Here is a 21,597-nt window from a genome sequence, read left to right as displayed (position 1 = left end):
AAAATCGATTTTTGCATCCAGCAAAATACGCTTTTTCAGAAGGGTGCCATTTTTCCACCATCCAACATAAAGATTTGGGATTTAAGATATTTTCTCCCATTTTCCCATTTCTTCTCTACTTCAACAACACCGCAACAGTTATCGCACCTTTCCCCGTTCAATCTGTGGGCTGGGTTAAATCATGTACTCTTCAAATTTCGTCGACCCCCGCGGGTTCACTTCCTTCCATTGTTTGTTTCAGCACGCCGCGAAAACTCCACCAGTAAGATTGGCTTGTTTTATGATTATGATTGCAGTTTAGCTTTTCGCTCTCACCGATCGCGCCGAGCGGCACCACAAACCACAAGAATTACAACGGACTTTCCCTTTTTTTTTTTCTTCTCCTGCATGAACTTATGCTGCCAAACGTGTTTACTTTACTCGCACCCTCATAGATCGTAGCGTAGCAAAGAACTCACTACTTGTTCACTCAACAACGATTCGAACTTCTTATCTAAACACATTGCCTTTCACTGCTGCTGCTGCCGATGACGCTGACGAAACGATGCGTACTGTAGTGGTGCGTTATGCGATGGTATAAATATTTATTACGCTCGTCTAGACGCAACGCAACTAGCTCGCGGCGACTCAGCACTCACATCTCACTGGACCGCACAAGCGATCGGTCTCTGTACTGTTCTGCTCGCCGGGTACATTTTTCACTCTCCTTGTGCAATTCTCATTTTTCAATCAATTAATTTTCTCCAGCAAAACAAATCGGTCAGCGGGCAGATTAATTTGATAATGTTTCGCCCTTTTTGTTTAATACAGTCGATGAAAAAAAAAGGAGTACAAGCTACACGTGTATGCCACGTAATCTTGTAACTGGTCGCACTTTGTTATGTTACCGCTTTATGAAAATGTACGATCGCAAATTACGCGTATGTAAAAGTCATACACACACACATTATTCACCAGCCGTTGCGATGGACCATTTTCGATCGAATGGTGGCATCCGCAAGGGCTGGCGGATTTGGTTCGCACTTTTGGCAGACGTTCAATTTTCGGGAAACGAATAATCGTAATCGGTTGTTTATTGGGTTGTGTTTGGCGGTGACTTGTGAGGGGTGTGGGTTGCAGGATTGTGCAGATTTGTGTGTTTTACCGATGCGATGAAAAGATACTATCGCAGCTCGTTGTTGTTGCTTAACGATGCGGCAGCTGTTCCGAACGGGAGTCACTGTTAGGGTCCGTTAAACGAGCACAATTGTATGGAAATATCCTAAACTATGATGCATATTAGATTGTTTCTTGTACGGCAAACCCTAAATTTTTCAAGCCCCAATTTTCCAAAAAAGAGTGAATTTTTACATTTTTTGAGGTTTCCTATTAACACTCGATCTACCAAGATTTTTTACGCTTGCAGCTCTACCACGGTCAGTCAGCTTAGTTATGATTAACTTTTAAGATCTTCCAAATTGCTTAATTTTATTGTTCTGAGTTTCAAATCATGAATGAGAACACATCAATAAACTCTATCCTGTTGTGTTGCAACATCGTAGGTACAGATTTTGCACAACGAAATGCTTTGCATCAGTCTTGCTGCTTACAGGGTTTCGTTCCAGACGATGGAATTGTAGAATTGCTTATAGGAATGTTTCAAATGGATAGTGGAATATTGCAAGCCCGTTGTAAAACTCTGCAATCATATAATGGAATTTTGCATTCTTTAAGGGGAAATTTGCAGCACAATTGGCTGTGGAATCTATGCAATGAACACTGGTTAAATTAAATATTGAGTGAAACAACTTTTTTAACTAATTTTCGCAGTAAACCCTTTCAAATTTGAATATTAAGACGTCCAGTCACATCCAACGAGCCCTTTCCCGCCTTCGTATTGGTCATACCCGTCTTACACATTCCTACCTCCTAGAAAAATCTAGTCCTCCACTCTGCAGCTTCTGTGGTGTTGACATCACCGTCCGCCACATCCTCACCGATTGCCATGGATACACGACACACCGAGCCACCTGCCAACTAGACACCGATTACATGACAATTTTATCAACCGACAAACTTCATCAGAACCACCTTATTCGACTTTTACGGATCAGTTATTCATACAGAGAAATTTAAGCAATACTTTTAACTTATCCATCATCATATGCCATAATCTCAATAGTGTTTCAAAATATTAAAGCCACACCTGCAATAGTTTGCTATTAGATTATACCACTTATTTACTCCGTAGAGTGTTGAATGTAGTCTCTAAGACTCAAAGCCTCTATGAATAAACGAAGAAAAAAAAATATTAAGTCGTCCTGATGACAATAAATTATGAACTGGCATTTATCATATTGGTACTCCGCCGGTGATTCCAGCTACTAAATCCACAATTTATTACAAATTGCCACAGTTGAGTTCCAAATTTCTCCTAACTGAGAAAAAGAAGCTTGCAATAATTCACTAATCATTGTAAAAATTCTATTGAGTGATCTTCAAGTTCCATTATATGGATCGAAACCCTGTATGACACTGCAAAACGATTGTGGTTTTGCTTATTTTAGTATGAAATAGACATTAAATTTTATCGGATCGCTATCGCTATCTTCGTTTACCTCTGTTATGAGTTTTTGATGCTAACACTCATTGTTTATCATTCGACAAAGGACCATGCTAAATTATTGGTCAAGATTTAATTAAGTGTACCGTAAATGAATCTCAAACAATATTTGTTTATTAATTTTTTAATTTACAGAAATGAACATCCTATTGAAGATGTAAAAGTCATACACCAACAGTGACATAAATGTTGGTAAAAGGTAGTCAAAATGACTGTTCTAATAAATCCAGTGTTACTAATAATCCTTTCGTATCATTTGCTTGATGATTCACTCATGGTTAAACCTAAAACTCCAAGCACAATATGGCATTGCTTATTGCTATCCTTTCAAGGACTCTTCACACATTTGATTAATTTTTAATACTATTATAAGATTTGTCACACCTAAAGCTCACAAATTGAGAAAACAAATCACACTCACGAAATTGTCAAATTGCAAAGAGAAATTTAGCTACTTTCAAAGTCAATTTAATACCAATGTGGTGCAAACTTCATAAACAGCCTTCCGGTACAGCAGCCACATGGGAAGGGCCAACAATAAATACAAAGAAATTACCCTTATCGTCTCACATTTCACCCCCTCGTCGTGCGTGAAGGGAATGCACAATGATGGTGACGCGGGTGCGCACTTCCCATTCACCATCTGCCCACACATCGTCCTGTGATGCATAATTGCTCCCGAGCAAGTTTTCCGCTTTCCCATCTTCCAGAAGCTAACGAACTCGGAACCGGCTAGCAACAAGCGCACCGAGCAAAACTCGTATTTATTGTTGGACTTTGAACTTCGAAGACAACGGAATCCTGGCCGTAGACGGTGATGAAAACCTATCGAAAAGCTTTACGCAACCACTTTCAGCGATATTGGCTCCATCTTTTACCCTCAAACTTCTCATCACCTTTCGGGTTCCATTTAAGATTGACCGAAGCCCCAAAACAACTACCACCCTATTGCGGACGATTTTGTTATTTAAAACAACGTCGAAACAGAATTGATTGCCCGTACGACCTGTCTCGTGCGGTAAGGAAACAATGACCGAAAAGAGTCAACTAACAGGTGTTTACTGATAACCAACGATACCACCACGAAGTATGTCTGTTATGTGTCCAAACACAGCGGCCGACCACTCTGCTTTCAGATGTTTTCACTATCGCTATCCAGTCAAACGTGTTCGAACGGTTCTTATCTTGCTGAAGGTGTCGTTTCGGGTTTTCTCTTTCGATCAGGTGAAACCTTCAACTGGTGATAAAATGTAACTAAAGCTGGCATGAAAGTAAAAACTCACGTAACACAGACCGTTTACTTACCTGTTTATTTTGTTATTTATACTTTCAGCAGCTACTATCACCGCGAAGCTTAGCAATTAGCTCGGGTTCCGCCCATAAATTTGCAAACAATCGGATTAGCTGCACACACGCGTGGTAATTAATTTATAGTCTTGATTCGCGCGCTACGGATGTGGCTTTACATTTGACTGTTGGGATGCAGTTTCAAACTAGACTTATCTTTTGGGGGGATCTTTTTGCTAAATCTATTTCCTTTCTAGTCAGTAAAAAATCAGCTCCACGAACAAAGCAATGAAGTGGATTCGATTCAACTGGTGCGGAATGGCTTTTACGATTCCTAGTGAATATTTTTTTCCTACCGCTACAGGCGTTATAAATCTAAACAGATACTTCATCCACCACAGCCGCCAGTACATAAAATTGAGTTTTCAATTCCTTCTGTGGATCAGTGCACGAGCAGCATAATCTGCTCCGTATGCCATCGATCGTAGTAAAATGGCTTTTATTGCATTAAACTTCTTGTTTTTTATTATTACAAACAACCCACACTCTTTCACATGTGCCGATATAAAAAAACACATACAACAACAGCATTCACACACGTTCGCACTTTACAAAATGACTTCTTATCACATTATACGCACATACTAGCTATAACCACCAACGACAGGATAACGATCACTTCACACCATTCATTCAACAGTTGCACACCAGTGAAGCACCATTTGTGTGGCACACAATTGGACGATTTTATGCTCCGCTTTGCACACTGGAGCCTACATAAAACGTGGACGTTAAATTATGCTTACGAATTACTGCTGCTTCCCTCAACACGTAGCCATAAATTCACACCAGAAACACACGCAGATACACGCTTAATCACATAAAAAATTACATTCACACGCACTCACGCACGCCAGTTGGCACCATAGGATGCAGGACACTTCACTTGGTACGCCCATATCGATGCACGATGAACAGCAGATGAAGATGGACCGAAAAACTCTCGACAGCGAAAGTTTTTCGGCAGTGGAACAAGATGGACATTAAGATTTGCGGCTTCGGGTGTTCACACCACGGGTAGATGTAAGGGTAGATAGAAGAGATTGAACGAGAGTAAGAGACAGAGAGACAGACAGAGAGAGGGTAAAAATACACTACACAGGTTAAGAACGGTTCACAGGTCTAGGAACGATAAAACAACGTTCATATTTATATTCAACACGACACTATTTGCACAAAACTTTACACTCGCAAGACGTGGGAGAAAAACTTGGGAGCAAACATTTACACGCGAATGCACCAGGGAAACTAGCACTACACTACACTATACTGGTGGGAAATATTGGAGCAAAATACAAAGCGAAAGGCATACTTTTATTAACTCTAACAAACACACCGCGAATGCACTTTCTACACTGACATCCCGTATGGGCCGGTATTGCCTCACTGTTTGACTGTTGTATCCTTGCGAACCCTTCTTCCCGATCGTATCCATGGATACGCCAAGCCCTTGGTACGCGTGCAGACGGTGTGGCAGTGCGGCCAATCCACACCGGTTGACCCGAAGCACTACGAAAGTTCCGTTTGCAGAATCGGATAAACCGGTCAATTCTTAACCACGGTCACGGAAGCACTGAAACGTTTCATCGGCGTTTTGCAGACGACGCACATCGGACGGTTGTTTGGAGCTCGTGTTCTTCCGTTGGATAGCGTGCCGTTTGAAACGTTCCGGCACTCAGTTCGGGTGAGATCCTTCCACGCGTGCCGGTGAGTGTTTGCTGAATGGTTGTTAGTAAGCGGGTGCGTGCTACTGCTGTTTTATTGGACACTGATTTTTTTTTAATTTTTTTTTGTTTGTTGAGGAGTATTTTTCCTTTCTAGTTTTTATCAATCTATTCCCAATTTTACAATAAAAAAATATACAGTTTATAATTTGTAATAGATTTTAACACTACTGTTATTTGCTTCAAATAAATGTATAGTAAATTTTAAGTAATATTTAATTTATTATTGAGTATGACGGCACGTCGCCGTCCTGTTTGGTAAGCTCACATCAAAGTTCGTCACGAAATCAAGAAACTTTTTCCAAGTATTTAATTCTAACGCTTTGATTTGGTCAGTTAGGAACGAAAATCAATTTGTTACAGAAAGTTAAGATCTTCGATCGATCGATCGACTCTTGAACATTCATTCCCCCTCATCAACACGCTTTTATGCCTAAACGTTTCTCTTAACGTGCGTTTTGTCCATTTTCTACTTCAACTTCAAGTCAAGTCGATGTTAATTTCTACGACTTTAAGGTGGTTTTTGGCAGCATGCAATTAAATCTCCTGCTCGCATAACTGAGAAAACATGGCTTCAGTGATCCTTTTCAACAGATCGTACAAAGTTAAGGTTCGTGACTACCTTTTCGATAGTTTAGACAGTCTTACCGGTGTCCTGCAAGGCAGTATTCAAAGCCCTCTGTTGTTTCTATTGTTTGTCAACGATTGTCAACATTCCTTTCCAATGGTTTTTTGCTCCTTATCGATGACCTCAAAATCTATATCCTCGTGACCGCGTCTGATGATTGTCGTCGCCTAAAACAGTTTATTGATTCCTTTTCCGTTTGGCTCTCAATCTCCCGACATGTTTTGTCATCTCTTCTCCATAAAAGACTTTAGCTTGATTTGTTCCTGTCGTTTCAGGATAATATTAGTTCCCTAATTACTAAGATCAATCTTTGGTTCTTGTTGTTTAAAGTCTCTACTTTGTTATTGGGTCCATGATGAAAACAATTCTCCACATCAACATATTCCTGTTTGTATGTGTACCATATTTGTTATATATTTTTCCATATAAGCAATGATTGTACAAAGCATTTGTTTGACACAAAACATATCCCTACAGTAGCAGATAAATAAAATTAATTTCGGACCGTTTCCTCCACCTATAAATCAACTATTAAACAACATTCCCATTCATCGTCTCTTCATAAAGAGCATGTGCGTAAAAGGCTCACGGGAGCAAATTAGCAGCAGCGGTTTGGCGTTTATTTTACAAACCCCAGCCAACCATCCCTACAGACTAATGAAAAGCATTAAAATAATACACAATAATTAAGCTGCTTACGATGCCTCAATTTCCGCACTTTACACTCACTCAACCGTATTTCAACAAATCCAACAGGCTCTAAATTACGACATAAAGTATTAACCATAACTTTCGGCCCTAATCTTCGCTCCAAATCAGTACCCAGTGCGCGATTAGTATCCGGAAGCTAGTGTGAAAAGGCGGTAAAATGTCGGCACACACACACACTGTGCTTCCCATAATGCACTCGACATAAACCAGATGATGATGATGATGCGCGGCGTGATAATGATGATGACGGTAGTAATAAATTTTCACTCGAGCAGCAAAAGACTGCTGGCAGATAAATTTTCACCATCCCTCGTCTCGTCTGCAACTACAGCTTCAAATCCAACCAACCAACACTAAGCGTCACACGAGCCGGCTGACTTTTAACAGGTGGCAATGGGTGGCGTTTAGCATTAAAATCTGGCTGCCGCAGCGTTCCAGCTGCAATCCACTTGAGATAAAATTCAAATCGGTATTGGACCGATCTCGGGTCGAGTGCATTTGTTTGCGTCAACTAGGTCAGCGTCATGTTGAAAAAGGCACTAGAAACCGAACGAAAACAGCCAAATAATGCACATTCCATGGTGCATCTAGGTGGGAGAAATTATTCGCCGGGCGGTGATTAATGGCGCGAACAAAACGTGCCGTGTGCCTTCCGGGACTCATCTAATTTGTCGCATTTAATCATGAAATTAAAAAAAAATTGAACGAATCACGTACCACTCTACAACACATACTCTCACCCAACAGCACTCTTTCTCCTCTATCTTTTATATTTATGGCACAGGACGCCAAATGCCACCTGCCCAATGGGACGATTGTTAATACTGAAACCATTTTCCAAACCAGTCTGTTTGGTCCGTCCGGACCGTTGGTTCAACAGTGTTAGCTACACTACCCAGCGGTGTATTTAAATAAACGATTATAAACGATTATCGATGTCTGATTTCTTCAGCATCCAGCTCACCATCGCAATCCAATTGGAACATAATTTGATGGGGTTTTTTTTTTGCTGCTTTCGCTTGTACGGGGTTTGAATTTAATTAATAGGCTGTGCTGATTACTCACATCACACCAATGGACAATCGCTGTGACATATGGATGTGGCCATTAACGACCCACCCACGGCGGTTCCATCATGGGTGAGCGAGCCTGTATAAAAAAGAATTAATCGTCAATGTCCCATAAAATGATGACAAAAAGTGACAAAACTGTCCTACTTCCCACTAATAAAATGTGATTGCATACTTTCTGGCGCTGCAAAATCAATTAACAATCAAGCGATGAATTCATGAAATGGAATGGAAAAAAAAATTCAACCATGTGTTGACTACCTTTCTATCCCAAGTGTCAATAATTGCTTGGCCGTGTAAGTTTTGTACTTTTATTCTTTTTAAACTCATGATAGAAAAATTTGCCTTAAAAGGCAGATTCCATCAATTGAGACAATAAGCGCCTTAAATTAGGCAATTTAAAATGGATATTTTTATCATTTCGAAGTAGTAGCAGTTAAGTGAATATTTGCTTATGATTCACGTTATTAAAGCCTTTTGGAAAAGAAGGGTTAACAAATAATTCTTACAAAGCCTATGATGTTTAATCCTAATTCGATATCGTTAATTAGTTTAATTGAAAAAAGCCCTCTTTCACTAAAATATTCTAATTCTCTTAACAAAAACTAACACATAAGCCCTCTCAGTCAGGTTCAATTTCATTCGAGTAACTTCCGTTTGCCAAACTCTTCCATAAAGTTGTGCCAGCAACATTACATTATGCATATGCATGAAGGCAAAAACATTCGTAACATCACATGCTGCCCCAATAAGAAATCCGATTCAAACGGCGACTCCTCGGCAGCAGGTTGGCAGGATTTTTGGCAAACGGTTTTGTATCGAGATACTTCCGCAAGGAGCGGGGGCTTCTTGAACACATGGAATCTCCCAACACGAACAAGCTTTCAGCAGTGGCGACCGATCAGAGTGGAGGGTGGGAATGGTACGAAACGTTCGCCCACTTCTAATCTATTTCCACTTACGCGCCTTCGCATGGGATTCCCGTGTGAGTAGTACCGCGGAAAATGAAATATGGTCGAATGAAAAAACAACGCTCCCAAATAATCACCTTCAGTGCACGCCGGAAGACAGCTTGTCCCGACGCTGGTCGCATAACAACAAGGGAAGATGGCCCGTCTGTCCCGATGGCGCCACGAGTGCCCGAGTGAGCGTGGTTTGGTCGCGTGCAAGGAAGAAAAAAAAAAACAGGAACCTACACACGAATTGACTTCAAAATCAATCGTTAGGATTATTTCGAGGTGTACAAAAAAATCGTATGTATCACTGTACATCGAATGCTTCTTCCCGTGCTAGCTAAATCTTAAAGTTAAATACACTTCGGTAGCACAGATACATGCACGACTTGGATGGCTTTAAAGTTAAAGTACACTCTCCTTGTTTTCCTACCACAACACGTACCGTGGTAGACTTTTCACAATATTTATATTATTCTAATTCACAAAGTATCGTTTGCTACACCCAGAACATAGCAAAAAAAACTTTACCGATTACGCTTCCCATCGACCGATGTGTACGAAAATAAAAGCATAAAAATGTCCAACTATGCGGAGCTGGCTGGTGTTTGCAGCTGCAGCCTGCAGACTCCTGACGTGCCAGACAGCTAGGAAAAGCAGAGACACGGATGATGCCTTTGCTTCCTGGTTAAAACAGTAAACCATCGACTGCGGTGGCCCGGCACAACGCCCGGAAACAAAGTGCTTTATTCAAGTTGCCAGTGACCGTAAGCGTTGTGCTCGTATTATATCGTAATTTAAAGCTGTTCACCAACCCAGCATGTATGCCCGTGCCTCGGATGGTATAAGTACTCCGGGACGCTGGTTAAGCAACTGCAACACACTGGCTGGTGGTTTGGCTGGGTGGTGTTTTATTTTGCTTTACGATCGTCTGACGCGGTGGATGCTTGTGTTTTTGCTACCGCTGTTTTCTTTTTGCACTACGGAAGGGACTAGAAGTACTAAGACGCGTGGCAACAGATGTGGGATAAAGCGTCAATAATGCCGCCGGCATGTGAATTTCCTCGAAAATGAGTCAAAATTGATTCGGAGGAAGAATTATTAGAAAATCATTTTCTAATTTCATTTTCTGCAATATGAATCAGAATGTCAGAAACAGTCAGTAAATGATACACACGAAGCCAAGACGTATATATTCATCCTTGCGAAGTACGTAAGAATGCGCAACGATGAGCTTTAATGGATGTTGAATATTACCAAAATAAGAATATTTAAACAATATTGATACAATGTGTTGATACAGTATGATCACTTGTTTTGTTTTAAATAAATTAAAAACTAGAAGGAATAACGTACGAACGAAGGATAACGAAAATATCTTGTTTGATGTTACACCCATTAAATGTTCAAGAATTAAACAGATGTAAAGTAGATTCACTTCACTTGCGAATGCTCCCAAGCTGCGGTTGTATCCGACACTTCCGGTCTCTTGTTATCCAACGTGACTCCAGAGCATCTACGTACAACCTGATACTCCAGGAATGTCCCACTCAGCATGGTACTTTGGGACAATCCGTCAACTGGAGATTTTTTGGACTCCAAACCAGCAGTCTTCTCCTACCGTTCAGTCAGAGCGGATCTACAAAATTTTGTTGATGAGCGTACTTATTTTTAATTTCCTTAAAAAATGTGAAATATATTTCACTTGTTTGATTCCTTCATCAATTCATACCTAAATTCATAACCATATATGTAGTTCCAGTCTGCCTGATCATTGACAGTTGCTATGTCCTCCGAACGAGTGTAGAGAGAATAGGACACTTTATAGACCCAACGTGGGGCTTTTAAGCTTAATATTTCCATTCCCACTTGCAAATTCCTCAACATTTATCTCCCTGGTCATCCTCCCTCATTAATCCGTCCTATTGTTGCCCTTTGGTATACTTAATCGTCAGCAGGTTTCTGGTTGTGAGGTGCTTTCTGACCCGCTGCTGTGATTCGAGCTCTTTTGAGATTCGAATCGCAAAAAAATATTTCAACTCTTTTGGGAATTTTAAATTTAATTATAATTAAATTATATTAACGTTTATAATTAAAATCACTAATTCTAACTAAACTCATTCTGAAGAAGTTGAAAACCGCCAGAGAGATTCGATTTGCAGAGAGTTTTTACAGTCATTTGATAATTGTGAAGTGTTCGTATAGTTATGTCTGTGTAAAATGTATATTTTTTACGACTTCAATTGCAAGTTTAAAACGCGGCTATTAATTACCTAACTACTTCACCTTTTAACCTGTTTTACCAACCAACCAAAAAAAACTTCATTAAAGCTTAAAGCAAACTTACGCTCGCCACTCACCGGTTGAGCATTTTCTGGTGAAGAAATTTCAATTAAAATTTGCAACCTGTCCGTGTGGCTGTAAAACATTTTCGAAAATTTCGTCCTAAAACTACCGTAAGCCGTAAGTAGCCGGTGACCAGGAAAGGAAAACTTCTTGTTTCAAAGCACGCCCTAATGATCCTCCACTAGCTGGAAATGGGCAATTGCAGCACCGTGTTCTCTGCACCTTTGCCACCGAGCTTAATGGAAAGGTTAGTCAATGGTAAAGCGTTTAGATTTCTTTTTTTCTCCTTTCGATTCATCGTTCATCCTTTCATTCGCCTAAAATGCAGCAAAAATGTTATCGTTAGTCGTAAAAATTTAAATCCTCCTGCTTCCTGCCTGCCGGCAATGGTGGCACGCGTATGTACCGCACTTACTCGTAAATGTCCCTTTAAAGCCAATTTCATCATTACCATGGTGGTTGTACTATTGTGCTGCGGTGAATGAGCTTTAAAATACAGAAAGTTTTCAGTGCTCCAGATTCCTGCTCTTTTTTAATTCCAGCTTTTCGTCCCATATCCCATCAACGGTTTGGAGAATGGTCCAGCCTGGATCTGATACGACACACTGTTCACTGCAGTGTAGTTGCGATGGGAAGGAAAAATGCAAACGAAGCGTTAAATTGATTCTTTTACATTTATGCCATTCTGTGGAGGGATGGGAAATGTTATGGTGCATACATTAAGGGGCCTGACTGCTGCTGAACGGACAGCAAACGGTCCATGTGTGTTTGTATTTAGCTCTATCCTGCAAAAAAGAGAACGATTTCTTTATCCTTTTTGTTTGGCAATGCTATAAAATACCTTATAATAATTGGGTTAAAAGCGATTGTTCGGAAATATTGTGGAAGGATTGGACCAAATGCTCCATTTTTGCGACATTTACCCGATTCTGCATACTTTTAATCAACAGTGACAATAAATGATTGTTTTCACAATTTTTCCTTCTTTTCACACACAGTAATGCAATTAACTTCAACCTCCGCAAGTGATGGAATTGACCGTGATTTATTGTGCAGTGTAAAATTATTACAACTACCACTCCGATGAATGGAGTACATTCCGTGTTTTCCCAGGCCCCAACCCCAAACTCCCTCTCAGCCCCCAACGGGCGGTGCAAATTTAATTTGATTTTAATTCCAGATTGCAATTGCAAGTCACATATCTCTGGCCGCTTGTCCTTTGAAGCACTTACACCACTTGCCGGGCGTCGAAGGCTAGAACCGCTCTCGACACAGCACCGAAGACCACCGTCCAGCCGCTGCTGACCCTTTTTACAGCAATGACGATCGCCGCCCTACGGTCAATAATCTGTCAAACAATACCGGATCCGTTTAATTACATTATCACTGGCGGGCACCGTCGAGTGTAACGACGATTTCAAATACCCATCAGGGTTCGATTTTGAGCCCGAGAAGCGTAACGGTACTACGATGGCAAGGGTTGCCCTTTATTATGTTTCCGAACCGTACCGAAAACGGTAACGTTTGGTCCTTCCCGCTGTCCAGTATGTTGATTTCCAGTGCGTGTGTTAACCTGACCTGCCAAAGATAAGAGAGACAGTCAGCTTTTTGGAATGGTCCGATAATTGACATCCGGCTTGGATCTGGGGGATGTTCACAATAAACACACAGAGTATGCTTCGTAAGGTGTGTTAAGTATGGCTAGAAGAATGCTTTAGAAATGGTGTAAAATAAGAAAATTTATTTTATTTTATTTGTTCATATTCTATTATTACAGCTTACCGTCGTATTGTCACCACCGCGTGTGATGACTATGCGTAACATACGAAAATTTAACAAGGTATTTCCTCCCAGTCCGGTTATATTGGTGTGGCTATTGTATCAAATGGATGTTTTTGATTTTCGAATATTGCTAAACCACATTTATTTCGTGGACAGCACAAACAAGAAGTTCTCCGCTTACACTATTCATACGTGCAGTCCAGCAATGACAATTTAAGCTCGACTAGATCAACGTCGGATTCAAGAAAAATCGACAAGTTCTATCCCGCAGCAGCATGGGTGACTTCGCTTCTGTCGAGACTGAACCCGCTCCCGCAAACACTCCGAACCCAATGCCAACGCAGTCAAATTCGTTGTGTCAAAGCATACGAATTTTTAAATTTATTTTTGCATGAACGTTTTTGTGTTTAATAATGGTGAGCATGATTTTTATATCATTTGTTTCCCACTTAGAAATGCCTGCAGCTATTTTGGCAAAGTTACAATTTCGTTTGTTAACATTTTATAGATTTTTGTGGGTCACTAATCTTCAAGCGATTTTTTTTAATATGTTTATTGTCGACACAACAGAGCGATTGAGATTTCATTCACGTAGCATTTTTCGCTATACGCTCATTCTGGTGGCCTCCCACAAAAAAAAACCCCGACATGATATCACTTTACACCTTTTGTCCTGAGGCTTTTTGGATCTGGGAGCTCAAATTCACTCTCACCTTCTAAAAAACACTTTTCTTGTTCAGCAGCTTGCTGCTTGTGGTAACGGTCACCATGTAATATGATCGCCCCGCACACGTTAACTTTTCGATTGGCAGCGGCTTCTCATTGCTCAAGTGTTGAAGATCAATCTTTCTAACGTCTTTTAGAACCAAGATGGAAACATTCTAATCGATATTCGCTTTAATCTTCCAGCCGATCATAGAAATCTGGAAGAGATTTTCCTGACAGAAACTGTTGAAATGAGAAGACGAATGGGTTAAGAAAGATAATTGCTCGTCTTGGCGGTCGTTTCTATTCTGATAGTCCGAAACCATTTCCCTTTATAACTGTGATTTGTTTGAAAGGTTTTTTAATGTAGAACAAATGTAAAATGATATTCGGCACATTTTACGCGGACTCAGCAATCTCTAAAGAGAGCGAGCGCGACCAGAAAGTTGACGGATAAGACACTTATAAGACATAAGCTTGCAACAAGCTAAACCTAGCGCTCAATTCTTTCTAAGGTCTCAATCCTCTAAAGTCAAAATGCAAAGTCGCCTTGCCGACTTACTTCGCCGTTGTGCGTCGAGAAACCCCCCTCAATGTCTCCAACGTTCCAGTAAGGAAGAATCTCATCCAGAATCTTCTGATTATCTGGACGAAAGATATTGATTCGCTCAGCTAGCACGTTTGGTGTTCCGCACTCGTCACGTTAAAAGTTAAAAATGAATCAGTTAAAGTGCATAAGTGTGTCGTATCAGTGGCCTTATGTGAAATGTACAAGCAGAGACAACATTGCACTGTCATTCGTCAAACCGTCAAACGAAATTCATCATTATTTTCTGGTCATCAAAAAGAGTGTGGAGTTAAAAAATGAAAGAAAAAAGTGAATAAGTGATTTAGGCAAAATATGAATCAAAATTATAGTGACAATCACCGAGTAGGCCCGAGGGCTCTATCAAAGGAGGAAATGCCTTTTGAATTGTATGTAAAGACGTCAAATTTTAAAGTGTAGACTATAATTTCATGGTGAACAGAATAGTTGATATGTGCATGAGTGACATAAAAGTAAAGACCAAAAATAAAGTGGAAACCGAGTCCAAGGTACACGAAAATGGACCGACGGGATCCAAAGAGACAGGAATCTACAACGTGGAAGCCAACGGACAGGAGCCCCAACGAGGATGCTTCTGGGGAGAAGCTGCTTACAAACATGAGGGCATTAATTATACATGTATGTGTTAACAGTTGAAGTAAAGTTAAGCAACTGAATCTGGTTAAGTAATCTGATTAAGTTTATCGAATATTGATTATAATAGATTAAAATTAAAAGCAAGAACGATAAACAGATCTTCAATCAGAATAATAATTGCAAATTTTTTTTGCATAGCAAGTGAGGAACCCTAAAATCATCTTCAATTCATTGAATGCAAATTGTAACTATCGATGGACTTCTTTCAGCACGGTTCTTGCTAGCTCAACATTCTCTACAACTCGCCGTTTGAAAATTCATTCCTCCAACTCATTGAAAGAATTCTCACTTTAAAGAGTAAGCACTAAGAACATCCCTAGTGCTGAGCCTTTGCGAGCGGACCAAAAAAAAAAAAAAACTGAACAAATCCACCCCACCGTTCCTGATCTTTCATTCCATTCTAGATTAAATTTATCTTTCATGCCATTTCATCCACTCAGAATAATCCCATTCAAAACTTTGCCCGTGCAAGCAAACGTCGACAAAACTTTTGGCCCAAACAACGGACCGACTCATGCAGCACTGGCGTGAGCACTGTTGTGTTGAAAAGCACGCCTGCCACTACCAGACCTAAATGCTTCGACTTTGTGGCACACGCGAACAAAAACAAAAAAAAGCAGCCCAAAAACACGTGACAGATTTTTGAAGGCTGCAAGATGAAATGGCTCAACGAAACACATGCCCACCGTTGTGGCATGCTTATGAGGAAACTTTTTTGGCTTGTCTCGTGATGGGTAAGCATTTTACCACCCACCAACACGACATTCAACAATTTGTGGATTTGTTTTGCCGTGGTATAAAATTAACTCTAGCCTGTCTGTTTTCTTTTTCCTAGATATGGATTAGTGCTCAATGAGCTGGTAAAACTATCGCTAATGCACCGTTCGGTTCCGCAAAGCCACTTGGTTTTGTTGTACAATTTGAAAAGCATAAAACAAATCGATGCGTCAGTCGGTATCTTGGACGGTGTTCAGTGTACGGTTAGTTCGGACCCTGGCCTTCGAGTGACGTGATGCACAACGACGGCCCACGTACGATTCGGTCCCTATCCGTGGGACGATTGCCAATAGAGCGGTGTAGATCGTAGGCGAGAAAGTAAAATTGAAACAGACAGCTTCTTGCTCCGTGCATCGAAACTGGAACACTTGGTGGTTAAGATATACAGGTTCTGGTGGAGAATGTTACATGCTTCTCATTCGACCTTAATTGTAACAAAGACAGTCGAACAATTTTGTGCAACACAATGACAATCGTTCGGGTGATCACGTTTACATCAATAGCATGTCTTGGATATTACTTGAACACTTGACACATTTAAGCATGATAAGAACACTTGTAGAATTATACATACCACAGGACATTATAATAAAGCAAAACTGACTTTGATAGTGTCTTGTATCCTGGAAAATAAATAAAATTTAAACATTTCTTTTAAACATTTAAACATTTTCGAACATTTCTTAACATTAAACGAATGCAACGATTCCTGGTCGTACCTTACACCTGTGTACATAAAAAATCACTCCTCTGGCTAAACAACACTTGCCTAACGAGAAATGCTAGGAGTATGAGCATGCCCTCCGGTAAGCACTTCTATTTTCATTTTATTTAAAACCATGAAAAATTGTATAATCCAAACATTCTAACAAAAGTATTCTATACCGACCTCCATGTACTCGAGACTCCCTGCGGTGAACGAAGTAGTAATGTGAAATAATAAACAATCGACCGTGAATCTTCCCAAAACATCGACGAACGAACCAACGAGCGTAATGTGCCTGACTCACACGATCTTTACATGCTAAGCTCATCAACCAGGCCCCAGGCAAATGTTTTCGTTTGTACAAGTCGAAAAGAAGAATGAATAGCGTTCCTATGAAATGTGCAGCACGGATGGAAAAGATGGGATGAAAATGTGAACCACTTCTTTACGGTTTGCCTCTTGTACGTTGGTCAATTTATGTAAATACCGTTCATTTCTGGACCGACGGAACGGAACAATGTGGCAGACGATGACGTGCACCTAATCAATCACTACGGGCAGTTCGTACTCATTATGCCAGGGTAAAGGACATTACGATGTAATCAACATAGCGATGCGTTCGAGAGTTTCAGCATAAACTTCTCTCTTGTTTTGTAGCGTTCATTCAAACGGTTGATGTAAGCGGACTTTTTTTCCAAAAAAATTTGCTCTACGGAAACATTTCGAACGACAAGCTCAAAATGTTGAGCACAAAATACCATAAATACTACAACATTCTTCACCATTACAACATGCTTCGCCAGTTGATGCTTCAATATCTGTTGCTTCTTGGCTATTACGTATAGCGTTTGACCACGATGTCATGATTTTGAAACCATCCTTCTGAGTCAGGTTTTCTTTGATATTAGTTTTCATCATTTCGCAACAAAATTCTTGTTGATTTCCAGGTATGGTGACTTTCTGAATGATATGATTGAGCACAAAGATTCGTTTGCGTAATTCCGAAACCTTGAGGAAGAACTGGAATATTTGATGTACAACTGGCAATTGCCTTCCTTCAATTCATTTAATGAAATTCAAATCAATCTGTTCGTTGTTAGAACTTTAATAATGATCTTTAATCTTGCAAAACGGCAAATTTAACATTCCAACATCGACATATAACAAGGCACGAACGACGTTCTTCGAAATTCATGGCTGAAAACACCGACCAACTGTCACTGTTTATTCATCGATATTTATTGATTTTGTACCGTGCAGCAAAACATTGATACAGTGCACATAAAGTATGCTATTATTGCCAAATTTCAAAATTCAAATAGATTTTCTTACCCAAACAGTCACAAAACAACACGCCCGACTTGATCAGCACTTCGACTTCTTCCCAGAAATCAACCCATACACACGCGCGTACTTGTTTATCATCATTTACTGTATAAAACGACTTTGTCCTTACCATCGCGTAATAAATATTGCCTAATGAGTTATAACCGGGCGCAATATATTTTCACCATGATTTGCTCCCGAGCAGCAGTAAATCATGAGCCACCGGGCGCCTCCATCGACAAACGGTTTCGGACGATTGGCTGAATCTCGCTTCGCGAAAGCTTCGTTCATCAGATTAATCTATCGGAATGGTTGGTGTGCGTCCTTCGTAGATGCTTTCTTGCAACAAAACCACCCACCGGGGTGACAATCATGCACAAGTTGTCGGTTAAGCTTGCGGAGCAAATTGCCTTCCTGCCCTTTTGGTGGGGTGAATTCTCTTGGGATAGCAATTTTCTTCCTTAATATGGCACGAATGGACAAAACAAAATCTCACCGATAAACCTTACGATCCTAGCCTAGTTAGGCAACGGTTACAAGCAACCGGGTCAGCAACGATTATGACCATTCGAATGTTCTGTATAGCTCGCGGTTATGGTGTTTGCTTATCATACCGAATGGGAATTGATGGTCACCACAAACGGATACAACTATTGTAGCAAATTTTCTTAACCGTCTGCTCAGTGGGTTGTGTATTAAACAGAAGACATACATGAACGTCTACAAAGATCGTATAAAAGATATTGTAATTTTTGTTCAAAACAATAATTCTGAATTCATCTCAAACACATTTTACATTCCAAATTATACACTAACCCTTTCGTTCTCCACATCAGTCAGCATCGAACAGTGTCAGCACTTTTTGACTTCGCAAAACGATTCTACAACTCTTAGCAAAACCAAATCCCTTACCACGCTAGTGAAGTGCAAAGCATCACTCGAGATAATGGAACTTTTAATTGAATTTGACCGTTTTTGTACACCTCAGCTCTGCTTTAGCGATGTTTTTCTCCAGTTCCAGTCAACCAATGGGGGGAGGGGTGGTTGATTAAGAACAGTTGATATTCTTTACTGAATTGAATGTTTGAATACTGTTCATAATTTTTTACATTTCATTTGTTTCTAAAAGCCAAAAGCCATAAATATATCAAATGGCAGATTTGCGTACTCTAAATACTAAGATAATAATGAAAAAAGCTTGAAAAATAATAAAAAATCTACAGCTATGGAATTGTAAGGCTTACTCCATGGCACTTTCAATAGCTTTATACACGTCAAACAAACATTTGCCGGAGAAACTAATAACAATCTCTTGCCCTCAAACCACCGTTCACGGTCAGCACAGAATAATAATGCACCCGTAAGATCCTGACCCCAACACAACTCGGAACTTGTACGGTGGTACAGTTTTGAGTAGTTTCCCTGCTGCTCCCCGCTTCACTGCTGGCGTAAGGTCATGTATGATGCATACATTGGATACTTCTACTAAGGGTGCAAAATGAAACAGCAATCACAGTTCGATTGCACATTCCCCGCATGTAAGAAGCCCGAAGAAATTATTTCAACGACCCAAATGAACTTTTATTGACTCTTATTCACACATTCCTGCACGAGTTTCCTGATTCGTTCTTGATCGCTTCCATAGTACTGTTGACCTTGTTGCGAGTACCTTTTTGCCCGTGGCCTAGCATCCTCTCATCCACCGGCTTTCGTTTAAAGGGGCAGGAAAGTTCGGATAAGGGTAAAACGAATCTTTTGTCGATGTTGGTTCAAAGAAAACATCATTAAAACAGATTGGTAAGTTAAGAATAATAAAACAATCACTGGTTTACATCTTCTGATACCAATTATACTCTCTCACAGCGATCATGATGAAGTTTCCGCACAACCCTATACATGACAAATCGCTACGAAGAAACGCATCAACCTCAACCTCAACCGCAGTCAGTCAGGTGCAACCATCAAAGAAACTTTTCAAGGTCCAACAGTCCTTTCGCCGGTTTGTTATGAAATTCACAACAATCTCTTTACTGTACAAATTACACAGAGCACTGAATTGCTAGAGAAATGCAAAAGACTCCTTACGTCCTGATTCCACTACAAAAAATCAACTCTTTGTTGCTGCTTTGACGAATGGCCTTCTGTAAAAGCAGTCCCACCGGCTGGCACCATGTTCCGTGGTGGTATGTTAAGTATTATTGTATCGTTCACAGTCCGGTTGTAGAAAGAAACTCGTTGACACCGCCGTGCAGGGTTGTAAACAGCTGGTGCAGCGTTGCTGTAAATCACTGCGAATTATACAATCATGCAATTCGCCTGCATTGCAAATGATTCCAGTGATTAATTTCACTCGATATCCACTTGACTCGTGACGGAAAGGAAGATTGGTGAGGTGATCGGTGATGATAGGGTTCAATTGTAATTTCATTCAGTTTTAATTGATTCGGGGGCCCGGTGTTGAATTAATTACATTCAAATTAAATTAACTATCCGTTGTCTTCAACAACAATTCTTTTCTATTTTCCAGCGAGCGCTAATGCTGTGGACGTTATGGCCACAAGGTTTAAATCTTATTTTCTGAAATATTGTCACTAAGTGCGTGTTTTATTGTATAGTTTGTAGGAAAAATTGAATTGAAATGCATAAGTTGATTTATGTAACTCAAAAAGCCCAAACAAACGCTACCCTTTCCTATACATTTCAGTTGCATTTCAATGCCGGAAGCTACCTCTTTGTGATGTAAATGTGTGCTCATCATGATGCCAATGCCAATAAATCTTACTATTTATCTTTCCTTTGTATGTATTGAAATGTAGAAAATAAATAAAATCTAGTGTGTACTTTAGAACCAAACCTTAAGTAAATCTTTAGTACGATTGGTAGTAGAAAATGCTTCAAAAGACTGTTTCTATGTCAGTAGAAAAAAATTCTTTAGCGAGGGCACTATTGCTGATGTCCATTAAACATTTTTCAAAATACCGATTAAACCGATTTTAAACCACAGATCAATCATGAGGGGCACAAGGGGCACAATAAACACCTACGAACCCCATATTTACATTGTGTCTAGTGTTTACTTCGCGTTTTAATGCTAAAACATTCCACCGCTATTTCATGGTTGCTGTTAAAGAGCTCAAATTGTGACTCTTCCGACACGTTAAAAAAGGGGATTCTTCATGACATGACAAACACAAATCAAACTCGAATGTGTTGATTACTAGTAATACAGGTTGCGTTTTTGAACTAAATCTGTTTATTTATTTTAAATTTATTACAGAACTGAAATGAAATCCGCATGAAGCAGATTTGTATTTCGCTATTTCGGAAATTGAAAACGTGCTCTCGTTCTCTTTCTCACTCGGTCACAGCACGAACTTCCTTCGGGGTGCCACTCCAATGGCACTCATTTCTCATCAAAGAATATTCATTCTTGATTTCTTAAGATCCCTGACACGTTGAGCTGTGAATTCGCTATGACTTCATGCACTTGCCGGACTGTAATTCAATTGCAAGTAGTTCAACCAATTAACAAAGAATTTTGGAGTATCATTAACACACTTTTCTACTTTATCATGAAGTATAAGGATAGTGAATGATTTAAAATAAATCATTACGAATCTACGAAGAGAACGGAAGCATGCTTTGAGATCTAAGATCCGGGTACCAAGATCGAAAAA

General features: G+C 40.0%; 1 protein-coding gene across 1 annotated transcript in view; it reads left to right on the top strand.

Annotated features, from left to right (window-relative positions):
• LOC126557535 (uncharacterized) overlaps window positions 1-21,597 on the top strand; it is a 272,688-nt gene that overhangs the window by 36,051 nt on the left and 215,040 nt on the right. The window lies entirely within an intron of this gene.

Source organism: Anopheles maculipalpis, chromosome 2RL (assembly GCF_943734695.1).
Source record: "Anopheles maculipalpis chromosome 2RL, idAnoMacuDA_375_x, whole genome shotgun sequence".
In the NCBI taxonomy this organism is placed as follows: Eukaryota; Metazoa; Arthropoda; class Insecta; order Diptera; family Culicidae; genus Anopheles; species Anopheles maculipalpis.
This window is presented reverse-complemented; position numbering and strand designations above follow the sequence as displayed.